A 20,471-nucleotide genomic window follows, 5' to 3' on the forward strand; every position below is an offset into this window, starting at 1 on the left:
CAACTTGGGCGCTAAAACATGTTTTATTTGTGATTGACTACAAAGTTCTCACAATGCATGGTGAAGGAAAACAAAGATCATTAGGATCCTAACACGCCACAATAACTTGAGCAACGGTTGAACGAAAACGCTAAACATGGTTTATGAAATTGTCAACGAAATATTCGCTTCTTCGAATTAATTATAATGAAAATGTAGGCAAAGAAAAGAGTCAAAAATACTAAATGAAAATGTAGACAAACAAAATCAAAATACTCAGGTGTAAGTAAACATATTAGCTTGCCGAAAAGTCAAAGGCTCGAAGTAGAGTTTGGATTGTTCAGAATAATCTTCACTTTGCCGAAACTTAAACAAAAGGAACTTGCACTAAATTCGACGGAGATTTTGCAGCTAAATGGAAACTGCACACGTCATCTTATATATACGCACGGCCGTGCGTACATAGAGATTTCGTTCATGATGGCTCAACAATAGGAATTAGATAGGACTAGTGCCCGCGCTATGTTATAAAAACAATTATTGGATGAGGTTTTTGTGATATCCAGCATAATCAAGGTCGAGGTAGGGCCGTAGGGGTTATCAGCCGAAGCCGAAGGGTGAAATCACAAAAAACGAACCTAATAATTGTTTTATTGCACATTGAACGAAAGAATTCTTCACTGACGGCAAGCAACACAAAGCGCGCGAACTTGACATGATTACCCTTAGAAATCATGCACCGCGGTCATACATGACATGATTACCCGTGACCTTGAGAGTCCTTGACATGATTATTGTATAATCTGAAGCTAGATGACGTCACAGGCCGGCGCTGATTTTGAAAATTTACTGTACGCTTTCGGCCAATCAGAAAAGAGATAGCGTCAAACCTGTATATAACGGCCCTGTATATGGCGGTCACCCTGTGTATAACGGTCACTGAATAACTTCCTAAAAATCGTCACTTATATTTACTGCTAAGTTGACCTGCATATAGCGGTCACCTGTACATAACGGACGCGGTCATAAAATTATTATTAACTGTCAGAAAAAATAGTTGTCTTGGATGCTACAAGGAACACAGACACGGTGTTTTGAGTTGTTTTGGCCACGTACCAAATCTCCTTTAAATGGAAGGAACCTGAAAATAATAGTTTACTAAGATAGAAAAACTTCAAAGAGATAATAATAAACCATAGAGGAACAAGGGTGGTCAAGGATGGCAAAGATTGACACGGATTGCAAACGACCAATTTGAATGATTTAGGCTAAACTTTCAAGATGTGCAAACCGTGATTGAGCTCCTTTAACTAGATCAGGTGGCGACAGAAGAATTTTTGAAAAAAGCGACAATCGCACGCGGAATGGCAGGTAATTGTCAAGGGGTTACAGCCACAATCCCTGATATCCGTAATCCCTTCAAGAAACATTGGCGCATACCATTAGGAGAGGGGCATGGCAGGAAGAGACACACCTAACTTGCGTACTGCAGTAATGCTCTATTCCAATGTTAAGTAGAAGTGTTGTCATGTCTGTCATGGCATTTAGGAATGTACACACAACAACACATTACGGCAAAGGGCGCCTTACTTTTGCATTATGATGCACATTTAGAGGATTCAGAAAACAAACTTGCAAGCCTCATAAATTTTATAAGTCTAAAGGTGATGCATGCTCTTTTGTACATGTTTCTATTAACTTGGCATTATTCGCAGCATGCGGACCACCGAGGAAACGCCTATCATCTCTTTAGTAGCACTAAACCATGTGCTTGGGTACGAGTTTTATTACGCTCGAGTGTCTACCCAAACATTTCCCGCAATTTTGTTCACTTAGTTGTCGGTTCACTAGAATCTGGAGAGGAAGTGGCAACCGAATGCTCTTGGCATCTTTTTTCCCAATAAGGAAATAGAGTTCTTGCCTACACTTTACACAGGGGAGCTTTTTCGCTTTTGAAATCCTGCAGAACTAGGGACATTCAGTGATGCTACCGACAGTGGTAGAACCGTTATGGTATGAAGGCAAAGCTCTAGTTTACTGCAGAGATCTTACAACAGAGGTAGACCGGAGAAGCAATATTGGCTTATGATCCTTGGTATCACTGCATAGCTCTCTTGCATTCGGCCACTCGGACTCAGTGAAGACGATTTCGACTTAACTTAAAATATTTGTTTACCCACTTACATGTATTTGTAAGCATGTAACAATAAATATCGTTATTGTTGTTACCCTTCAGGTCCAGATTCCTACTGGCTGCGATTTCTTTCGAATTTCAGCTTCGAAGCATGTTCCTGTTTTAGTGTTACGCTTTTCCTTGGATTATGTAAACCATTTCCATATAAAACACATTTTATCTAACAGTTTTTTTGTTTTTTTGGAGTAACAACCTCCGCCATTTCTCCCCGCGCTGCTCGTATGGTAATTTGCATAAAAAGCGGATGTGACGTCAGGGACAAGTGATACGTAATAAACAAACGGCTGGAAATCGAGCGGATATATATGAATCCGATGGCAAACAATTTTTTAATAAAAAAAAATATTGAATTTAGCACAACTTATGAATCGCAGCTTTACCATACTAAGTAGCAGAATGTATTCACCAAATTTGAAGGACGTAGCTGGGCTAGAAGACGCTCAGTTAATTTCTCATTTTCCATACATTTGTCTGAGAAAAAATTTCCCGTGAACCGCGTCTACTCAGCCAAATTTACAGACAAATGTATAGAAAATCAGAAAAATAAACTGAGCGTCTTCTAGCCAAGCTAAATCCTTCAAACTTGGTGAATACAATCTTCTGCTTATATATTATTTTAACGTTGCGATTCACAAATTCATACAGGCAAAAACTAACGATAGACAAATTCGACGTTTCGGCGACATCTTGGCGCCATTGTCAAGGGAAACTAATTAAATATGCGATTTCAAGAGTAACTAAGAGTTCAGAGTTACTAATTTGCATAAGTTAGACAAAGACCTTAGCGCGAACTGAGTCTGATTGTACATTTAAACACGATCGTAATTGTTTAATGAGTAACATCTCATTAATGAGACAATCAAACTTGTTGTGGCATTTTTTCAACACGCTAACACAATTGCGAAGGTCATCCGGAATCCTGCCTGCGTGTCTATTATCATAGTGATTGCGTACTGACGAGGTCTTGCTTCTATGTCCATCAACGCGTACGAACAGATGGCCACGGGTGTAACCGACATAACCAGCATCGCACTGGTCACACTTGAAGTTATACACAACGCATTGTTGATCAATGAGCTGAGGCTTAGGTTCGCTTGTCGGGAACTCCTGAGCAATCTTGCGGCTCGTAAACACCGGTTGAACACTAGTCTGCAGCTTCACACTGAGATCTTTTAACTGTGTCTTCACGATATTAGCAGACTCCTGGTCTTTAAAGGGTATGACAACCCGAGTAGTGTTTTCTGTCGTAGATCTGGACCGTAATGAGGGCTGGTCAGCGACCTTTAAATTTAGGAAGGTTTTAACAGTGGAGTCAACAAGGTGCTTGGGATATTTCAGTTTAGAGAAAACAGACTTCAGTCGTTCGCACTCCTCAGTGAAGTAGGACCATGACGAAGACAGGCGATGTGCGCGATCGAGCATAGTTGTCAATAGGCCGCGCTTGTACCTATTATAGACATGACTGTGGTAATGGAGAAGCAGACCACTGTTTGTATTGAAACTAAAGTGTTCGTGAAGCCAACAAACAGTGGTATTTTCCTACCCGTCAAGATGGCGTCGAAACCGTAATTAGGCCTATTTGTTTGATGCCATTATTTTAATATCAACTGATATCAAAAGAGAGTGGTTGTATAGGAACCAATGAAAAAGTCGCTGAAAAATACTAGAAACTGTCGTGACCCAACTTATGTTATATTAGTGCATTAAATGTACTAAACCTTCCATTTTAAATACCCGACACGCAAAGTCTATAATATGGGAACCTTTTTTTTTAAGCAACACCTAAAAAAACTAACTTCAATAAACATTTTGAATAAAAAGAAAAAATGGAACTGATATGACTTCGATGTCTTTATCACTAAAATTAGTATATCGATGAATTGAATGGCTCGCCGTCACTTCATCAGTTCCTTCTCACTGTACAATAATGTATCCCATGGCTTTAATGTGTTTGATGCCATTTTCTGGTGAGTGCGTTGCTTCATTACCACAGGTGTTGGAGGGATCTTTTTGCCGTCCTCTTATACCAAATCCGATTCTGGAATCAGAGGATAAGCAGTTATTTTCTTTGTTACCAACGATGCCGATTCTTGCCTGCGATGTTCGAGTAAACACATTGAGCCCTTCCTTGTTACATTGGAGCTGCAATGAGGCCTGGGGACCAATCAGCTTCTTCCACGTGTTACGGCCCACTGTAGTGGGGCGGTACTGCCCGTCAGCGATAAGTGAGTACAGAGAGGTGGCCTGCCTGGTAATGACAATGAAGTTGTTCTGTTGGCCGATCTTCATACCAAGACAGATCTTGGAAAAGGATGTGTTCCAGTAGGTAGGTAGCTTGGTCTCTTGTGTGTCAAACCCAGTCTCCCCTCCATGAAGGTTGAATTCATTTTTATCGCTCCAGTACACCGAGCTATAATTAAAAGTGTTCTAGGAAAGAAAGTAAAAAATTCAATCTAACCCTCAGAGTTATCCATCACTGAAATATTAGACCTTTCTGGTTTCCGGTTTTTCCTGTTCTTCAATATGTATTATTACCTAGCATTATTATATTGGTCAAAAAACTTGTCACAATGTCAATATATCAGACCGTCCTGCTATCTGTAATCCTTACATAATAGTTCTTTTATGTGCTACGTTGTCAAAAATTATTTGGAATTGTACTCAAAAAGACTCGTCCGAGTTCCTGTGGCAAAAAGCTGCACAACCAAAGTTCATCAAGCGGTGAAAATATTATTCGCCCACGGTCTGTTGAAAAATAATGCAGTTGTAAACAGCCCCTCAAATGAAAAAAGTCTGCATACGAGCCAAGTGGCCCACCAGGCCGACGCCTATCTCCGATTTCTGTAGCATGAAGCGACTAGGAGTATTTCTACTCCCCCCTGGATGGGATGCTAGTCCATCGTAGGGTTACCCCCAGCATTAAGTTCGCCGGTAATTCCTCAAATAGCGAAAGTAAAATATAGGTTAATTGACGTCTTCTGCCATTTAATTTGTTGCTGAAGAATGTCTTTTTTGTCAGTCATTTTACTCAAGTCGGTTATGTGACTTCAACTTATTATATATGTATACTTCTTCAGTTTCTTTTCCTAGCGTTCTATTCATTTTATAATATTGAGTGTCTCTTTCTTTCCGAAGAACTTTTAACATTATTTAAATCACTTAACTTTGGAGTCCATATAGGGAACTGCTTTGTGGATTCCACACACATAAAATGCTAATGTAATAAACAATTTTCTGGTACAAAACTATCCGAATAGAAAGGGTTGGGTAAAAAATCAAACCTTGTGTTGACATTTGCAAAATTAGGTACAGAAACGTTTGCTAAGTCTTCTCAACAATAATAGATTCATTTCATTCCAGCTAAAATATCCCTGTTTAGGTTTACAGATAATGATTCTCGGCGAGTACGAGTAGAGAGGTGATTTATGTAATACCTCGTTTCCGTCAATCTTCATGACCGGTGTCCATCCTCCATCTCCACATCCAAAATTTCCCATGTGACAGAAAACAGAAGTTGGTTTTGAGTCAATGTATAGCGTAACCAGCTGACTCACGTTGGACCTGTTGCATGTAAATAATTTCAAACGGCATTGACTGGAAAAAATTGAGATTGAGTTGAGAAAATGTTGAAGAGTTATATTCTGCGTTCTTGTTAATATTTTATTTAATGCTTAACAAGATAGTTTGCATCGTTTCTCTAAAGAACTGCAGCTGGTCTATTAAATATGACGGCCAAAATGAGAATTCTAAATTTAACAAATCGAATGTGGCTTAGCGTTGTCTGTACTCTTATCGACAACGTTATGCGTCATCACAGTGGTCGAAATGTTGTGGACTCACTCGGCTGCGCCCCGTGAGTCCACAACATTTTGACCACTGTGATGACGCATATCAATGTTGATAAGAGTACAGACAACGCTAAACCACATTCGATTTGTTTTTTACCACAATATCGACGTCAAAGAAAATGTTTTTTTTTCAGAGCGTGACCAAGAGCGTGACATATTGACTTCAGCAGCGTTGTCTGGACTCTTATCGACAACGGCAAATTAGCCAATCAGATTGCGAGATTAGTAGCAATTGCGGTAAAATACGTATTTCATTGATCGAAAAATTGCTTTCCCCTAGTTTTGAATGAACTCCAATTATTCGGCCCTCTTTCGTGAAATCTGGTCTGCTTTTAAAGGCTGTTTTAAAAAGTTTATCTCAAAACCCAACTCCAGTTAGGGACAGTTGACGATTAAATTTGAAAACGCAGTGCTTTCCAATCAATTTCAATTTCAATCGTTATCATACAACTGAGATTGACTGAGAGAAGGCCAATTTATCGTTAATTTTTAATTTGCACTCCATGCAGTGTAAATTAAAGCAAGTGTCGGAAATGGCCTCAGTCACATAAAGCACGAGCAATTTAGGATATTTCAACTTCTTTCAACTTGCACTCGCCTTAAGGCTCGTACATTTTTGAGAGAATTTTAAATTATCAATCGTGGCGTAAATCCTTAATTGTACACGTATTCATACGATTACCTATACTTTAAATACTACGGACTTTCGACAAATGGGTAATCATAAAAACTTCTTCAGATAACTTTCCACTGAACAGCTGTTGCATAAATGGAAAACTAACTGTGTAAGTGTGAATTTTCTGCGCAAAGGTATCGGAAAAGGTCCATGGAATTGAAACTTAAATGTCTAAACAACAGAACCTTGCCAGGATTGGTTTGTTAGTACAGTAGCTTACTTGTAACTTACCTGTATACGTCGTACAGGTCCTTGCAGGACGCCAGAGCTGAGAAAAGAAAAAGTACGATATAAAATAACTGGAAAAAGCTGTGGAAAGAAATTCATATTTCTGATGCAGTCCCATCGGTGGACCAGGAAAGAGTAATTTTCTCCCCTTCACAGCATTTCTCGTTCCCCCAGACTTTCACTCGTGTTTCTATTTTAAAAAACAATTGGAATATGAGCTAGAGATTTCTATCGCATGATAGTTGACGAGGACGTTCGATGGCGTTGCCCTCGTCAACTATCACGCATAGAAATCGAAAGCGAATAATTTGATTGTTTTAGGATAAATCTACTAGTCGTTCAAAACTTTATCTAAATCCTCTTCAAAGAGACCTCGAAAGCGTAAAGAAGTGGCCGAAATTTGGTTAACAAACACAAACTTCGAATTCCACACTACTCACTCTCTACAACAGAATAGCTAGTGAGTAGCGTAGCCAATGAGAGAGTGGCATTCGTGATAAAACGCTAGTAGATTTAAACTAAAACTTAATAGAAACACAAAGCGTGGTTTTTATTTCTTAATTAAGAACGACTGACTCTACGATCTCTGAAAAAAAGTTCAGCTGACACGCGCAGACCAAATGGAAATAACTCTCAGCGATCATAACGATCACTGGGATGAAAACTTGACAGAAATGCAGTGGTGGTGTTTGATCCAGGTCCTCTCGGGCATTTTTTGCGGTTACTGGCTTTAGCTAGTCACCAATATGTCATCGGGTGCGTAAGCAAGCAAGGAAGCAAGGAAGCAAGGAAGCAAGGAAGCAGGTAAACAGGCACGCAGGCAGGCAGGCAGGCAGGCAGGCAGGCAGGCAGGCAGACAGGCAGGCAAGCAAGGAAGCAAGTAAGTAAGTGACATAGTCCGTGACTATTCAGAAGGTTTCGGAACAATGTTATGAAGTAAAATCGTACACATACCGATATTTAATAATCGATTTTCGCCTTTAAAACGCGAGTTTTAATGAAAATAACTACTTTTTACAGCTTAGAATTGTTATCCTTTCATTGAATATTACCGTTCGAGTAAAACTAATTCGAGGTTTGTGTGGAGTCTAGCAGAAACATGGTCTCGCGAATCTCTACGATCTCTCACCGCTGACCGCTACGAAGTCAAAATGTACGAAAATGCAGACTCGTTTTCCCATGTTCTTCGACATAACGTGACATCGTTTGGATCAGTTGGCGAGTAGCCGCAATGCCCAAAAATATATCTCACTATTTTAAAGAAAAAACGAAGCTCTTTCAGACTAAGTTAGCTGTTTATAACGGACACGTCGCGTACCAGAACGCATTTTGAACAACTTGGAATAAGCTAAATGTAGAGTTCTCCTTTTGGTGTCTTCTGTCATGTTAGCTTTCAAAATTTCGCGGCATATGTTTGTTTTCTAATCAAATCGCGTTCTTATTACTCTAAATGTAGAAGAAAGGAAATACAAATACGACGTAAATCTTAGTTCGTCATGACAATCTTTACTTTCAAAGTTACAATCCCATCTACATGCCGCTCATATCAGGGCGATTTGGGACATCGAAAAGCAAACAAACTGTGTTGAAAACAATTAATAAAAGATTGATTGAGCTTAACTTAATATTTTTAAACAGTCCTATAAGTGGTGTCCGTAAAGGGCTTCTTTTCCAGGGCTTTATTCGTTTTCGCTATTTCTCAGTCTAGTTGATATTAAAGCGGGGCTGCTCTTAATGTCCAGTAATGTTAGATGCACTATACGTCTGAGACGCATAATTCCGCTTCCGAGGTAAATAGGGGAGGGCTCATACCGGTAAAATGCTCGTAAAGTTAGCGCACTAATCGGCCAATATTCAGAGACGCATCTAGGGGTAGAGCGCAGGGGTGCGCACCCCTCCCCCCTGAGATGAAGCCTTCTTCTTCGTGTACGCTTTTAAAATTTGTTTACCTCACTAGTCAGTTACGCCATTCCTTAGTGGTGCACCCCCTCCTAAGGAAAAATTCTGGATCCGCCCCTGATATTTGTGAGTAATAAGTCGAACCACTTTACCTTCTCGGAATCCCAAGAGAAGTGTGTCCTTATTGATACAGTATAGAACAGATATTTAGAAGAAGGTTAACAATTACTACAGCTTTTTTCAAATTCACACGATTACACAGTTTACCTGAGCACGAGCGACCATCTCCAGCAAACCCTTCTTTACAAGTACAGTTATGTCCGCCAACAGTGTTGGTGCAGTTTGCATTCACGTCACAGTTATGGTTGCCGGTGATACATTCATCGACGTCTAGATAACAAACAGCAAAGAAAAAAAATAACCTTTGGCAATGAGAATCTAAAAATGCTCTCATACTCAGAGAGTAAACCAAGAGTCCGTAATCTTATCACGCTAATCGGCCAATATTCAGGGGCGGATCTAGGGGGAAGGGGCAGGGGTTGCGCACCCCCTCCCTCCTGAGATGAAGCCTTCTGTTTCGTATACGCTTTTAAAATTTGTTTACCTCACTAGTCAGTTACGCCATTCCATAATTGTGCCTCCCTCCTAAGAAAAATCCTGGATCCGCCCCTGATATTTGTGAGCAGTAAGTCGAACTCTTTGCGTTCTCGGAATCCCAAGAGAAGTGTGTTCTTATTGGTACAGTATAGAACAGATATTTAGAAGAAGGTTAACAATTATGACAGCTTTTTTCAAAATTATACGAATACAAAGTTTACCCGAGCACAAACGACCATCTCCAGCAAATCCTTCCTTACAAGTGCAGTTATGTCCGCCAACAGTGTTGGTGCAGTTAGCATTCACGTCACAGTCATGGTTGCCGGTGATACATTCATCGACGTCTAGATAACAAACGGCAAAAAAAGAAAAAAAAAAGAAAAAAAAACCCAACCTTTGGCAATGAGAAACTAAAAATGCTCTCATACTCAAAGAGTAAACCAGGAGTTTCAATTAATGTTACACAAAGAAGCAATCAACAGCAACAAAACGAAAGCTATACTCAAAACATTATAGACGACTGGCATGAAAGATGATTGCCAAGAACCTTCTAAGTTCATGTCGCAATGAAGCAAAACTGCTGTTCCATTCCCGGTTGGATCAAGCCACTACTTGCTGCTAACGCTGCCTTTGCCTTCGCTCGCCTTTATTTCCAGACACGAATGCGCTGGGAGCTCTGGAATGGAACCCAGAGGAGCTTTGATGGAGAAAAGAAGTGATATTACAAGATGTACCAAGTATACAGTAGTTTATGTTATGATAATAAACTTTGTGTCTGTCGAACGAGGATCTAGAGGCTGGTGAGCTGCCCATGGAAATTTCATGTTCTAAAACAAACATTTATTTTTTTTTCTTTTCAAGGTTGTCAACTAACACCAAACCCTCGGGAAAATAACATCTACCGGGCCGGGGAAATTTCAGTTAATATTGAACCAAGGAAGGCCGGCAACTGCAACTATAATTTTACGTCCTTACTTTTGGTGCCCTTTTTAACCTCCTCTTAAGTCCCTAATTGGCGCCGAAGAAGTGAGCATTGGACGTCTGGTTGACGTCCGCCTCTCACACTAGAGAACTTAAGCAACGACGAATTTATAAAAACGCGAAATTCGCGATTGTCTAGATCTGTTCGGTACGCCAATGGCTCTAAAAACGTGCTTATGCAACGACGGTGTTTAATTCCAAATGGAAATACGAAAAATTAGTCGTCGTCGCCCACTTTCGCTAGACAAAACAGAACTTGGTCATTTCACGTTGTTGCTTTGACGGCAAAGAAATGTACAAATTAAGATTTATAACGCACGTGCACAGCTATTGTTTTGCTCATTAAACCTTTTGTTTAGTGACGTTCTCGTTGCCGTCGTTGTCGTAGTTGCTTAATCTCCCTAATTACTTGCTTTTGCTAAAGCTTCGTTATAGGTTTGTACCTACCCCGGTTGCTCAAGCGTTTTAAGTAAACACGTGCCGGGTCTGAGCGGAAATTTTCCGGTCTTGCCTCCTTGGTGCGGTTATTCAGTTCGCACGAATTTTCCCCCACCACGTAGTTATAGCTTTGACAGGTGAGTTCTCTTTCACAGCTGATGTCACACTCGTGAAAGGCTCTTACGGGAAACTTTTTAAAGACGAATCCCTGTAGAGCCATCCCATTTATGCTCCGTTCCTCTCTGCATTGCTCACCAGCAGCTACGAAATCCATAAAGAAGCCGGCGAAGAAGAAGAAACTTGGAAAAGTCCACAGCATTTTCCTGGTCTATCAATTTGGGAGAGATTGACCCAGATATAAAATAATGAATTCAAGTAAAACATTTATAAAATTCAAACATCGTTCAGTTCGCAAAGCTTTAGGGGCTGGAAACTAAGGCTTTACGACTCGTAGATTTAACCGATTTTCACGAACCTCCGCCAAAATGTTCCTCGATCACTGTTGCGCTTAACTGGCATTTTAAATACTTCCTCACTTAGGCCTTTCATGTGACGAAGATCGGAAACGCTTGACAAACTTTTGTAAACCGTCATCTGGTAATTGATATGATACAGATTGTTTGGTCGTTCCCGCGAATACGAAGGCAGGCAATTTAGTGCAGCAAACATTGTCAGTTTTGCGTTTAAAGGCCTGCATGCGTGCGCTTACACATAGATTACATCTTTAAAATAATTATCCCTTTTGATTCTACATTTTATTTGCTTTACTTTTTTGTATTATTTATTATATTATTATTATTATTATATATTTTATTAGTTTTTGTTTGCATAGTTTTCTATGGTTCTGTAAAAAGCAACACGAGTACGAAATATTATCTGAAAGAGCCAGTTCATCCTAGCACCTTACGTTTTCTGTATTCAGTTTACCTTTGACCCTCACGCAAAAATCTCTCAAGCGCTAGGCTATTTCTAGCTGAAAGATAAGACGATCCTTGCACCTATATCCTAGAAGTAGGAACAAAACACAAAAACAAAACAAAACAAACAAACATGGCGATGTCAAGACGGTCGACTATTTCATCTTGTTCTTCTTCTCCACTTGGTAACCATCTAACTGAAGATTTTGCTGGTGAAACATAAACGAAAAGTTGTCTCTTCCTACGTGATAGGACCTTCCTCCCTCCATGTCACCAGCCCCTTACACTAACCCTTCTACTGCCTACCTTTCGGTTTTCTTCCCCACGATTTTTGCGGCAGCACAAAAAAAGGATCGTAGATTCCTGCAGGTGTAATAAAATAACAAACATGGATTAAACGATATGCATTACTTTCCCAATAAAGTTAGCTGTTAATTTTAGTCAATGGCAGGATTATTCGCTAGTACCTCGTTGAAAGATAGCAGTTCTTCTAGATGCTGTGATAGTCTCGTATTGAACTGCTTCCAATGCAATCGCTCAGCCTTAAATGAGCATAAACAGCTGGTACCAGCTGCAATAAGCTGTTATAATGAAGCCTAAATGGTTTTTGCGTGCGGAAGTTTTTGAGAGACAACGTGATCATAAACGGGATGTTGAATGTTGTCTTCCGTGGCGCCCATTGTCGTCTTTTCACTAAAACTTCAGGGCTCCGCAACTCATTGGCGGAACTGGGGTGAAAGCGTGTTAGGAGCAAGAACACTACCTCTTGTTGACGTCCATGGTTCTTAAACATCTGCACTTAAAAGGGAACTATCATGAACATAACTCCGACAAGTAAAAACTTAAAAGACATACTTCGAGTCTTTGATTAATTGATTGGTTGATTGATTGATTGATTGATTGGCGGATTAATTGCTTGAAACCTAAGTATCAAACTGGTCTTTTGTTGTTAAAAATTACATTTAAGTGCACCGAAACTACAGAAAGAGTGTTATAATGGGTTAGGCACAGAGGTAGTGATGTCAAGTTGAAAAAGTCTCGCAGACGTTTTCAAACTATTAATTTTGTGGTCGTGTCGTGCATAACAGTCGCTTAAGGTGGCTGAACACAGTTTTTGATACCTGTGTTTTATTCACCTTTTTCTCGAAAACCCTTGATCCTTCGGTCGTCAAAAATGGCAGCAAGCTAGTTAACAACACAAACTTTGGTTTTTTGATGGTTAAGCTGACGTATGTGCCGTTGCCATGGCAACACGAATAAATATAAACAGGCCTTTAAAATCGGTTTTGTTTATTTGCAGAAAGTCTAGTCATTAGATTTTCTTTAAAATTTGCATGCAGCAAGCTTGTAACGATTCTCACAAGTTAACACCATTTTGCTAATAATTTAATAGAGACATCTTTAATTATCCCTTGTTGAAGGTTCACTGGAATATCTAGAATTTCCTTTGTCAAAGTTCAATTATGTTCAATACTCCGGTTATTTATTTCCTAAACTATTGTCGTGCCAAATTTCGTGAAATTCTAATGAGTGGTTCTCGAGAAATAGGTGTATTTCCGAGAGTGCAATTTTCATTCAATCGCAATTTTTTGACGTACTACGCATGCGCTGCATTTAACTGGGTTCTTTCGGTAAGAAAGAAAAAGCTGAGAATTGCTGGGTTCTTTGCATCGTTACCTTTTCTAACATATCTTTGTAATAAAAGACTAAAGCCATCAATACGCTGCGTTCAATTATAGAGAAAAATAGCACAGATACTGCGGGTGTTGAGTAAATAAAATGATCGCTGTATTGACGGCACGTTTTTTTTTTTGCAATCCTTGTGCGCGCGCTGAATTGCATCAGCAAAAGCGCGAGCGAAACTGTGTTCGGCCACCTTAAACTAGTACCAGCTTGTTCTGTCTTCATCACGTCAATGATAAACAAAGCTATGGTTGTGGCTATTTCTATGCGACCGCGTAAGACCTATATGTAGTATAATATGTGTGTGTCGTATATGTTTTGTTGTTGCTGTTCGCATTTTTTTGATTTGTTTATAAATTTCCAAAACGTATAATTACTTAAATAACTTAGAATTCAGAACTCTGCTTTCTACAATTTTCTTCTTTCTCTACAGTACTCTACTTTCACTGCAATACTATAATTAGTTTCAGAATAATTACTCACTCTACAAAAATACGCTACGATACAACTGTTGTTGTTGTTGTTGTTGTTATTGTTGCTGTTGTTGTTGTTGTTGTTGTTGTTGTTGTTCTTCTTCTTCTTCTTCTTCTTCTTCTACTTCTTCTTCTTCTTCTTCTTCTTCTTCTTCCGCCATTCTTTGTTTCATCTGGGAAATGACTTCCCCGACAGCCATCAACCTTTGATCGTGATCATTAAGCGTAAGACGCAAACAAACCACAGACAACACTGTGCCTGGGTTTAGTGATATAAACCATCGTTTTTTTTTGAGGAATTTTTGGACATGCACTCAGAAAAATCGAACGTACTCAAAAATGAGCCGCAAAGACACCTTTGATAAGTGAATAAAGATGGTGAATTTTAAGACACTTTAAGAAACCTTTGTCTTTGAGTATCAGAATAAACAGGAAATTCCTTAAAGAGCCTGGTATCACTTTCCGCAATTTGTCATTGATGTCTTTGGGTACACGTTTTTCTATTCAAAGGGTAGTACGAGTGGTTTCAAAGGAATCTCATATCACAAAATAATAGCTCATATCTCACAATAAGATCTTGGGCCGAAGATAATTTTGCGAGTGCTTTTTTCGTGCTGGAGGTTGCCGAAAGCAATATTTAGAGACGAGAGTTAGACACTGTGCAGCAGTAAACGCGAAAATCACCATATTATTAATAAAATGCAAGGACGTACTTTTAGTATATTAACCCGAGATCTTGACACCACGGACCGAGCGCATCAACATCAGTGCAAATTAAAATAGACCAAGGTCTGAAATTATCCTAGCACTGTCCTCAGATAGTTCAGTTTATAGGAGGTGTATTGTTGGTCTCTTTCGCAGGCACTCGGACCGAAGTCTCAACCCTTCCCGTCCCCCGCGTCTGCAATATTTACTTGCCACTGTAATCTGTGCCTAGTTGTTGTATAAGCTGCATCAAATACAGCGTAGCTTACCGTCTTGGTGTTTTCTTTCCCAGGAAAACCCTGACCAGCCATTGATTGGCAGACATTTTGGCACGGACCTCCGCAAGGAAATGAAATCAAGCCGGTGATTGGTGTATTTTAAGAAAGGAATTTCTGTCGGTATTACGCGGACGCGTGGGGGCGAGTTCGGCCCAAGCGGCTGCAAAGGGGATAGAGGATATTAGTTACAGGGTGGCAAGAAGATTGGATTTAACAAATTGACGTCAGTTTTTAATACGTCTGACCTCTTACTGATGATAAATTGCGTCATAACATTGTCAAAGTGGTTCCGCAGTAAACTTTGAATATGTTATCACGAAACGTTAAGGTTTGTGTTACTGATCTGTTGTTTTCTGTACTAAATTTTCGGTGGCTTCTTTCCACCTTCATCAGAGTTGCAATGTTAAGGTTAGTTAAAACCTTAAAGAAACAACACTGGAAGCAGTATCTACAAAATATCTGTCTTTGTCACAGTTGGTAAACTAATATAAAATGTGAGATCTCTGTAATAATAGGTAACTGTTAGATTCTGGCTAGAACTAAGTATTGTTTCTTAATTTATTACTGACACCGGTACAAGTGTTTTGGGTTTTCTTGGTATTCGATTTATATTTTACTGTGAGTTATAACATTGTGTTCTTGGTAAAGCGTAAACTTTAACTAAACGTAAACGTGGAACTTTTGTTTTTCCTCGAAACATTACTTCTGTCAAATCCGGCCCTTAGAAAATGAAAAGTGATTTTCAGTGCACACGCGAGAAAAAAACATGCAATTTACAAAACGTGAAAAAAATCAATCCTTGCAATGATATTCAATGTGAAAATTCAAAATAGATTTTCATCTCAACCAGGAGGCGAATAGCTTTCCGCTCTTCAGCTTTTATCTCCTAATTTGCCAACTGTTTGCTTTATTAGTTCAGGTAAATACTGCCTGTCGCGGAATTTAAATCCACCGCCGTTTTACCTTATGTCCAAGGAGTTTCGGAGTCTCTTCGCCGCTGCCTAGAACAACAAGGCATTCGCACCGTCTTTAAGTCCGACACGACACTTCGGTCACACTTAGTGCGACCAAAGGACACCGTCAACCCGGCTAAACAAGATGGTGTTGTCTACAGGATTCCCTGTGAGTGCGGCAAAGTCTACATCGGGGAAACAGGGAGATCTATGCAGGAGAGGATCAAAGAACACGACAGGGATATACGACTCGCCCGAACCCAGACCTCCGCCGTTTCTGAACACACCCACGAGACCGGCCACTATCCTATCTGGAATGAGGTCAAGTTTATTGATCGAGATCCTCACTGGTACACACGTAGGGTCAAGGAAGCTATTCACATAAGACTTCACCCTAACAACATCAACAGGGATAGTGGAATTGAAATTCCTGAAGCATGGATACCCACGATCAAGAAACACAACAACAGGAGAACGGTACAACAGCGGACCACTGAGGGAACAGCTACTCGCCGGAATAATGGAACAATAGGAGGATCGAAATGCACCAATCACAGCCGACCTTTGTGATATAAATGATACCGTGCAATCAGTCGACCTTATCGTCTGAAGAAGACTAGCAGTAAGCAGTCGAAACGTCGCGATCTACATCTCAAGTGAATACATCGTGAGACAAACGATAATACACTTTATTAACCATAATATCTTTGTCAGCATTTGCAATTTGTCTTGCAGTAAACTCCACTATTTCATGTGTTTGCCTTTACTCACATTTTTCTGAGCAATCGTTTAGAACTAACGAAAAAATGAAATGTTATTTGAAGTACTGTCTTCTTATTACCTTGTACAGCGATGGCGTTGTCCTGTTCACGCCATGTCAACATGAGTACGAGAAGAAACCAAAGCATGTTCACGGAGTGAACTGATTTTTGCTCCTTCAGTACAGATTTGCCAACCTTTATTCTTGAAGGATGTGGATGAATATATTAGTTCTGAAAATAGGAAAAAAAGATTTAAAAAAAGCCCTAGCTATAAAACGCTGGTGTTGATACGGATGACTAAAAGTTTTATAGAACATTTCAAAATTAACGAAAACACAGAACGTTTCGCTCGGCTTATACATCTCAGGTGTTTTAATAATTTGTCATCCTTGTCAGGCCATGAATGTGTTTGGTTGTCAAGGGGAAGGATCGCAAAAAAATGAAGATCATTACACAAAAAATTTACAGTGATGGCCTAGGAAGAATTGACGTAAATCCTTACAGCTTATACTTCTAAAACCGGTTGAAGACGATCTTTGTCTAATATATGCCCTGAACTAAGCCAATAGTGCCTGTTTGACTGGGTAGAAAACGTAGGTTACAATATGGTATTTTTATTTCAGCTGAAACTGGCCATAGCCTTGCCTAAACTGCGTATACACTACTCAATGTACTGTTTGGAATTTACATGATATTCCGTGAAAAAAAAATCAAAAGTTAATAGAATACAATAAAACAAAAGAAAAGAACAACAACAACAAAACCCGAACTAATACCTCAAATATGTCGATGCAGGCTTTATCAAGTGACAGTATTTGAACTAAAACATACGTTTTTGTGATAACGTTGGAGCCCGCTAAATCACCCAGGAACTAGCAGAGTTTTTGTTTGGGTAAAAACAAAATGGTTATTATTATAGGGTTGACTTCCACTGTGTTTCAAAGCAATTAATTCTGCTTTGAAAGAGAAAAAAGAAAAATTTCATCGTATCTTTTGGTATTTTTCTATTTGTACTGCATATCAACAGCACTTCCTCAAGTTATAAATTTATTTGTGGCGAGGCGTGCTGAAACTAGCAGAAAACGAAGCTGGAACGAATCATGTAAAAGTGATTTAGTTCAATATTTTTTAAAGTTTATTTTTATACACATGTTAAACCTGATTTGAGCCCCCAGTAGCTGTTTTCGCCTAATTTCTACATCTCTTAAATTCATTCGAAAGGTATCAATATTATCCCATAGTAAAGACTGTAAACATTTCAGTTGTGGGACAATTGACAAGAAAGTCTCCTCGATGGGTTCTTTGTGTTTTTTAGTGTCTCCTGATAAGATCCATTTAACTGATGGCACCTGTTTCACAATTCCAGCGGAACATACTTAAAAACTGCCTTCTTCAGCAGTGACCCAGCAATCAAATCTTAGAAGTATACACTCAGTGTTGAGATTTTGATAAATAAATCTATCTTCAGTTGACAAAGTTCCTGCTCTGGAACAGGCTTAGTGTTTGGCACATAAAATAATTACTATGTATGAGAGAAGAAAGGGTCAATAAATGTTTGACTTAGGTCAGATATTTGCTTCAGGCTGAACTGATTTAGGCTCCCATCTTGGCAAATCTAAACAAATGAACTCACGCCATTGTGTAAAGAATACGGTTCCGTCATGTGCATTGTAAGCCTATGTTACAAGCTGACATCAATTGCAGTGGGGTCTATATGGCTGAATTTTTTCTATAGAAGTGAGCGGGAATGTACCTTTGACAGATGTTGCTCCTGAAAGACCACTGTAGACCTTCGTGTCCTCAGTGAATTAAATCTATGGCATGCTAACCATTTTGCCGCAATGGAACCAAATTTTGAAGCTGAAACTCTCCTCATTTGTTAGGGAGTAAGAGTTTCGAAAGACAAAAATAACAAAGTGTATTTACCTGAACTAATAAAGCAAACAGTTGGCAAATTAGGAGATAAAAGCTGAAGAGCGGAAAGCTATTCGCCTCCTGGTTGAGATGAAAATCTATTTTGAATTTTCACATTGAATATCATTGCAAGGATTGATTTTTTTCACGTTTTGTAAATTGCATGTTTTTTTCTCGCGTGTGCACTGAAAATCACTTTTCATTTTCTAAGGGCCGGATTTGACAGAAGTAATGTTTCGAGGAAAAACAAAAGTTCCACGTTTACGTTTAGTTAAAGTTTACGCTTTACCAAGAACACAATGTTATAACTCACAGTAAAATATAAATCGAATACCAAGAAAACCCAAAACACTTGTACCGGTGTCAGTAATAAATTAAGAAACAATACTTAGTTCTAGCCAGAATCTAACAGTTACCTTTTAAACTCGATTGAAGAGCGAAAAAAGTGAGACTACCTAAGCTGTTGTTCGTTGTAAGGGTTTTGTGATTTGCTACAACAACGTGGGGACAAAGACTGACTGATTTTAATGTTCTCGCTCTTAACATATATATAAAAAAAAGATTTAGCAAAAATGGGCAAACTTTGTGATTTTTCCTCAAAATACTCCAAGAAAACATCCCCACGCAACGCACGAGTAACATGCGCGGACAACTCACGCGTGACTGGCATTATTAAAGAATTGTTCGTGCTTAGCGTGCGTATATCGAGTTATGGATGCATGCAGGAAGTTTGGAGAGCACGAAAGAAGCGTAAGAGTTGCTCGAGGTGATAGCCGAGAGCAGTAGATTCTTGCGTGCTCTCCAAACTTCCCAAGTGCATCCATAACTCGATATACGCAATGCCAAAAGCATGAACCAATTCTTTTATAACATGGCGACAACAACTTGGGCGCTAAAACATGTTTTATTTGTGATTGACTACAAAGTTCTCACAATGCATGGTGAAGGAAAACAAAGGTCATTAGGATCCTAACATGCCACAATAGCTTGAGCAACGGTTGAACGAAAACGCTTAACATGGTTTATGAAATTGTCAACGAAGTATTCGCTTCTTCGAATTAATTATAATGAAAATGTAGGCAAACAAAAGAGTCAAAAATACTCAATGAAAATGTAGACAAACAAAATCAAAATGCTCAGGTGTAAGTAAACATATTAGCTTGCCGAAAATTCAAAGGCTCGAGGTAGAGTTTGGATTGTTCAGAATAATCTTCACTTTGCCGAAACTTAAATAAAAGGAGCTTGCACTAAACTCAACGGAGATTTTGCAGCTAAATTGAAACTGCACACGTCATCTTATATATACGCACGGCCGTGTGTACATAGAGATTTCGTTCATGATGGCTCAACAATAGGAATTAGATAGGACTAGTGCCCGCGCTATGTTATAAAAACAATTATTGGATGAGGTTTTTGTGATATCCAGCATAATCAAGGTCGAGGTAGGGCCGTAGGGGTTATCAGCCGAAGCCGAAGGGTGAAATCACAAAAAACGAACCTAATAATTGTTTTGTTGCACATTGAACGAAAGAATTTCAAGATGTGCAAACCGTGATTGAGTTCCTTTAACTAGATCAGGTTGCGACAGAAGAATTTTTGAAAAAAGCGACAATCGCACGCGGAATGACAGGTAATTGTCAAGGGGTTACAGCCACAATCCCTGATATCCGTAATCCCTTCAAGAAACATTGGAGCATACCATTAGGAGAGTGGCATGGCAGGAAGAGACACACCTAACTTGCGCACTGCAGTAATGCTCTATTCCAATGTTAAGTAGAAGTGTTGTCATGTCTGTCATGGCATTTAGGAATGTACACACAACAACACATTACAGCAAAAGGCGCCTTACTTTTGCATTACGATGCAGATTTAGAGGATTCAGAAAACAAACTTGCAAGCCTCATAAATTTTATAAGTCTAAAGGTGATGCATGTTCTTTTGTACATG

At 39.3% G+C, this 20,471-nt stretch overlaps 1 protein-coding gene and 1 pseudogene across 1 annotated transcript in view; both read right to left on the reverse strand.

Moving 5' to 3' along the window:
* LOC145481850 (uncharacterized) overlaps positions 1-11,187 on the reverse strand; it is a 51,085-nt pseudogene extending 39,898 nt beyond the window's left edge.
* The window catches only part of LOC145481893 (uncharacterized), a 287,663-nt gene that overhangs the window by 217,835 nt on the left and 49,357 nt on the right, over positions 1-20,471 (reverse strand). The gene's annotated exons all lie outside the window — the stretch shown is intronic.

Source organism: Orbicella franksi, chromosome 3, assembly GCF_964199315.1.
Source record: "Orbicella franksi chromosome 3, jaOrbFran1.1, whole genome shotgun sequence".
Lineage (NCBI taxonomy): Eukaryota > Metazoa > Cnidaria > Anthozoa > Scleractinia > Merulinidae > Orbicella > Orbicella franksi.